This window comes from Lutra lutra, chromosome 9 (genome assembly GCF_902655055.1).
Source record: "Lutra lutra chromosome 9, mLutLut1.2, whole genome shotgun sequence".
Lineage (NCBI taxonomy): Eukaryota > Metazoa > Chordata > Mammalia > Carnivora > Mustelidae > Lutra > Lutra lutra.
The window spans coordinates 31322682-31328681 of NC_062286.1; the positions used below are offsets into that span (position 1 = coordinate 31322682).

At 43.8% G+C, this 6000-nt stretch overlaps 1 long non-coding RNA gene and 1 pseudogene across 1 annotated transcript; one reads left to right on the forward strand and one right to left on the reverse strand.

The window, feature by feature from the left end:
- Nucleotides 1–1135: 1135 nt before the first annotated feature.
- LOC125109705 (uncharacterized) lies at nucleotides 1136–3859 on the reverse strand. The gene is made up of 3 exons (XR_007130345.1): nucleotides 3485–3859; nucleotides 1380–1514; nucleotides 1136–1278 (listed from the first exon to the last, which is right to left on the reverse strand). It is a non-coding gene; the product is annotated as an uncharacterized LOC125109705 (long non-coding RNA).
- Nucleotides 3860–5649: 1790 nt separating this feature from the next.
- Nucleotides 5650–5770, forward strand: LOC125110105 (uncharacterized; annotated as a pseudogene).
- The last annotated feature ends 230 nt before the right edge of the window (nucleotides 5771–6000 follow it).

Genomic DNA, 6000 nt, shown 5'->3' on the forward strand with positions numbered 1-6000 from the left:
TATCTCACATCCAAGCTTAATTCCAAGCTCCCCAAATCCGACTGGCTAGTTGGTAGCCAGAACACTCCACCTTGACAATGCCCTTAGAATTGATTGTCCTTGTTATGACCTATTTAATCCTCCTAGAGTAGTTCTATCATTATATTCTTTTTTTATCCAATAGAGAACTTTTTTTAATTTTCTTTCAGATAGTGGTTGATTTTCTGTTTCTAGAATTGCTGTTCTTCTTCTCTTCAATCTCCCGTTGGATTTGTAGGTGTTTGCAATCTTTAGATAAGCTATTTAGCTGATCTCCCGCTCCCTGAAGTAGTCTCAGCCTGCTACTTCTCCGCCATCTTGACTCCTCCCTCTATCATTATTTATTTTTTTTTTTTAAAGACCCTCTGGCCTCTTTTTTTTTTTTTTAATTTATTTGACAGAGAGAGATCACAAGCAGACGGAGAGGCAGGCAGAGAGAGAGGAGGAAGCAGGCTCCCCGCTGAGCAGAGAGCCCGATGTGGGACTCGATCCCAGGACCCTGAGATCATGACCTGAGCCAAAGGCAGCGGCTTAACCCACTGAGCCACCCAGGCGCCCGTATCATTATATTTTGACAGATCTGCACTTCACCTAAAACACCTCCCCAACCCCACCCCCACCCCGCCACTTCTCCCCTCCCTCATACTCTCAGGGTCTGTCTTCCCATAGAAGGGCTCAGAATTGAGCTCCTCCGATTTCCCACAACTGTTCTTTGCTAGAGCTGAGATGTCGGCAGTTCCTGCCACTGCCACCTGATCACTTTGGCAAATATTTATCTTTCAAGCTTGTCCTGATCACCTCCCAGAAGGTGAGCTATCTAAAAACAATGAAACATTGTTGCTGTAAGGCATTATGTTTGGGGGCAATTTGTTACATAACAACAGATAACCAGAATGCCTATTCATGGTATGATAACAATGCATAAAAATACATACGTGCCAAAACAATAAACAAGTACATAGCAACCATAAACACTGAATTAGAGATGGTGGTAATCACTCCTGTAAAGCCCCTTGTTTGCCTCTGCTGTAGAACAGTGGATCTTAATTGTTTGTTGTTGTCATTTTGTTTTATTTGACAGTAATAAAAACGTTAAGTGGCACCCGCTTACAGGACAGGTTCCCATAGGCAAGCCCAAATATCCATTGGTGGTCACTGTAAATTAGACTACTGGCCGTGCAGCAGCCATCAGGAGCAGAACCAGGGTTTGCAGGGCCTAAAGCATCCACAAATTGGGGGAACCTCTTTCAAAAAAAATTTCTGCAATGAGATGTAAAGGTAAATATTTATCAAATATATATAAAAACTAAATAAATATATTTAGAATGAGAAATCACAAATTTGGTAAAGCTAACACATACCACCAACATACAGAAAAATAATATTTTTATTAATGCCCTTTATGGCATATCTTTCTCAAACTATTTTTCTCAAGTTTTGGCTGTTCAGTCTTTGATTGGCTCTTCACAGTACACCAGTGTAGGGGACAGCATTTTCTAAAAAGAAAATGGAAAGACAATTTAGTTTTTCTTCCAGCATTGTTAATAAAGTTCTTATTTATTTATTGAGAGTTTTAAAAAGTCTCCATCAGCTTTTAATTTTTCTTATTGATGTCATGTAAATTTTGAGGATTATTGTCAAATTTGGGGAGATCTCTATCTGGCCTTTTGTGCAGGACTGTCAGATTCCAGGGCATATCAAGTTATCTTTCCTGTGACTAATCTTAAATTCTCTGACTTGAAAATGTATGCGGCATTTATAGTTGCATATGCCACATTTTGCAGTAGATTTTGACAGGAGAGAAATTCTATTTCCTTTCTTTTTTTTTTTCTTTTTGAGGGGGGTAGGGACAGAAGGAGAGAGAATCTCAAGCAGGCTCCATTCCCAGCACAGATCCTGACGTGGGGCTCCATCTCACGACCCTGAAGTCATGACCTGAGCAGATACCAAGAGTCTGAAGCCCAAGTGACTGAGGCACCCAAGTGCCCTGAGAGAATTTCCAGTTCTAATAGTTACTGGTGGGGTCAAAATCTTCTTTTTATGATTGTACCCATCTAGTGATTGGACGGATTTACCCCAGACTACATTTTTTTCTGTACTTCCCAAACATTATTTTCCTTCTACTCTCCATGTACTATTGGAGCTTCCCCCCCCTCCACCCCCCCACCCCCACCCACGTTCCTATCACCTCTGAGTCTAAGAACACAGGACCAGAGAGACAAAGGGTACCTGCGTTCTGGTTTGCTCCTCCAGGGCTTGAATCCGGGAAGCTGAAGTGAAAGAGACTGAAGGGATTACAAGAAGCAGAGGAGGTTTGGGACCCAGGACCCTCCCCCATTTGGAACTTGGGGAGGAAAGGGCTGCACAGAGTGGGCTTGCTCCTTTAAGAAATGCTCACTGCAGGGGTGCTGGGGTGGCTCAGTGGGTTAAAGCCTCTGCCTTCAGCTCAGGTCATGATCCCAGAATCCTGGGATAGAGCCCCGCATCGCATTCGGCTCTTTGCTCAGTGGGGAGCCTGCTTCCCTTCCTCTCTTTCTGCCTGCTTGTGATCTCTCTCTGTCAAATAAATAATAAATAAAATCTTTAAAAAAAATGCTCACTGCAGATTAAAAACAATGGTGCATGGGTGTTACGTGGCAATAAGCCTTGGTCATCCCTCTGAGCTTCCCTTGGTTGAGACCTGGTTGTCACCGTATATCCCCTGAAGTACTGGGAAGGTAGCTGAGTTGGGAACCAAGAGGGCATGCCTGGGAGTACAGTGCTCAACCTAAACCAGGAATCAGATGAAGGTTGTAGGTAACTTAGGCAACTCAGACAGATATACCACACCAAGGTGACCTGAATCAGCAAAAAAGAGCACTGGGTGCTGGACACACCAAGAACAAAGTACAGGCAGGTCAACTCCAATGGCATGGATGAGTGGAAGGTGCCCAGGGACAAGACTAGACAAGCGGCCTCATACCAAAGCCCAGCGATGCCCCACACAAGAGCCCTGGGACACGGCAGGCCCCCACCCCTTGCCAGATGGTCACCCACTCTGTCCGCAGCCCTGTTCCTTTAGCTATTGTTCTAAGAGGGAGTAGAAAACAATGGAGCCTAAGATATCAGACTCAGATTTACAAATCACAGGGGAAGATCCCTAAAATCTTCTACCAAGACTTATTAACAATATCTATCAGGTTCTTATATATACCAAGACTTATTAACGATATCTATCAGGTTCTAATATATGTCTGGTAATTCATGTTACCATAAAAATATTTTTAAATCACTTTTTTTCAGTTAAGCTTCATAATATCTCCAAAACAGAGTACTACTCCTATACCCATTCTACACTAAGAAGCATGAAGCCAAGAGTAATTAAATAATTTGCCCAAAGCTACCCAGTTTATAAGATAATGGAACTGGGCTTTGAACTCACGAGTAGAACTCGGGAGTGCACACTTAGAACTACTAAGCTGATTACCTGTAGCAGCTTGAGGACTCTAGGTGTACAATACCAATAGTGGTTGGCCTGACTATCCCCCAGCACGAGTCCCTTCCTTGTTACCACGTGACATCAGCGGTAGCTCTCAGAAGATAACGTGATTGCTGCTCCGGTATATGCAGTGTGGCCGGCTTCTCAAATGCAGACCTCAGTGCTTCAAGGGAGAGTCCCCTGTTGCTGGAGAAGAGCTGTGTGTTCGCCATTGTTATTCTGTGGCTACTACACCAGGCCAAGGATGCCCTAATCTCATACCCATTCTCTGCTCCATTCTAGAAGCCTCTGGAGCATCTTAAAGATATGCTCACTCCCAGCACAACATGTGGTGCATATTTTATATCCATGGAAATTCATCCTTAGAAATAATCACACTTGCTGCAGATAGCCAGAAACTGGAGCAGTTATGGGCTCCAGATTGCAATTCTGACTCTGTGACAGGATCACTTGAAAATGTATTTATCCGTCATGCACCTTCATTTCCACAAAACTGAAGGGGGTGCAATACACCGCTATCACTTATAGGCTGGTTGGTTGGTTTCCTCTTGAGCAAGTATTGCTGCTCAACTGTACTTCTCTGTCCAGCTGCACCGTCTCCTCCAGCACCCCTCCCATCAGCATCTGCTTTCCTCCGAGTTCTTACAGACAAAGCCATCTCCTTGCTGGTGCTGACAGTGCCCATGGAGAGAGCTAAGATCTGTGCCAAGCAGGCAGACTGCTGATGCTCCTGGAGCCTCTGGTCCAGCGGGCACCACAGCTGAGAAGATTCCATACAGAGGCAGTGAGATCAACCTCCAAGCAGACCTGCCACACTTTGTTCCAAGCAGCTCTGCTTGTGCCTAAAGATTCTTTAAGAGAGAGCAAGAGCACGAACAAGGATCGCTGCTGAGCAGGGACCCTAAGGCAGGGCTCTATCCCAGGACCCTGGGATCATGACCTGAGCCAAAGGCTGATGCTTAACTGACTGACCCACCCAGCTGCACCCTAAAGATTCTTAAAGACGTTGCAATTTCTTCCTCTCACCTCTTGCTTGAAATGCCTCAAAGTCTCATGAAGCCAGTTCCTCTGTTTCTGGTCTCTCTCTTCTAACCGAGAGTCCGCAGCACCTTCCAGATGTTGTGCCTCTCCTCTGCCACTCACTTCTCACCCAACGCCTCACCAGTCTTACTTGTCCTCCCTGCAAGGGCATTGGATATTTGACCAACCCAGCACAAAACAACGCACACTGGTGATAAACATGGGAGCAAAGCCAAAAGGGACTTGAAGGAGAAATATTGTCTTCACTAACTATATTTTGGCCCTTGCTCAGGAATGCAGAATTGCCCTATAACAGATGTTAAAAAATACTTGGGAATTTCAGCATGGGTTCAATATTTTCTTCCTGTTCTTATTTTAAGTATGTAGAACCAAAAACGTGCCTGTCCATCTGGAAAAGAGCATTTTTAGATTTTTAGATGGGTATATTTAAATCTGAAGGTCAAGAGCAACAACACCCTACATTCCAAATTGGAACTCTGTCCTCACATACATTCATGTTTTCTTTTAGTTCATCCTGAATGATGGTGAGTGACAGGATTTGTCAAATGCAATGAAGAAACACTAGGGGAATCATCATGATGGTAGGTGGGGACTTGCTCTTGATAAGATAAGCAAGTTGCATCTTACCAGAAGCATTGCTGTTGTAGAGAAGAACACACAATCTTTCAGTCTAATACTTTAAAAAGGAAAACTATTTTCAGAGCAATTTAACATTTTTCATTATGCTTATATGAGAACCGAGGGGCTGGCGGCCATTCTGGGAATGAGGTTAAATACTATGCACAGACTAAGACCTGGCAACTTCCCAAAATTAAGACAGTTGAGCTCCAGGAAACCGCTGAAATTCCACAGGTACATATAAATGCTCCAGGAAGGCTGGAAGGAAAATAACAGGTCTCTGGTGAAAACAAAAAACAAAACAAAACAAAACAAAAACAGGAAAAGAGATATTGGAGATAAAGGAACTAGTTGTGCAAAGTTGCAGAATGGGCAGAAGAAGCCAAGAAGTTGTTCAACTTAGGATGGTAAGAAAAGGCTGACAAGCAAAGAAGTGCCCTTTGTGGGTCAGAAAGGAAGAAAGAGAAATTCAGCATCAAAAATTCAGGAACCCCAGCTTTGCGCAGTGGCAGTATCGTAGCCAATGAGGTTTATCCAAGGCGCGATTATTGCTAATTGAAAAATTCAGGAACCCCAAAAAAGAGAGTAAATGGAATGTATTTAAGTCACATATGATCCTGGGGAATCTGCATCTGCTCACCAAAAGATCGTGCTCCCAATTCCCACAGCAAGAAAATGAAGAATAAAATGACCTTGGTTCCTCTTCTATTTTCTCCCAGCATCTGTGAAAGCAATCTGGCCCGCTATTCCCTCTTGGGTTGCGGAGAAGGGGAGAAGCATACAGACAACGAAAGTGGGAGGGAAATATAAAGGACAGCAGGATCAAGTATCTCAGTAGAGGAGAG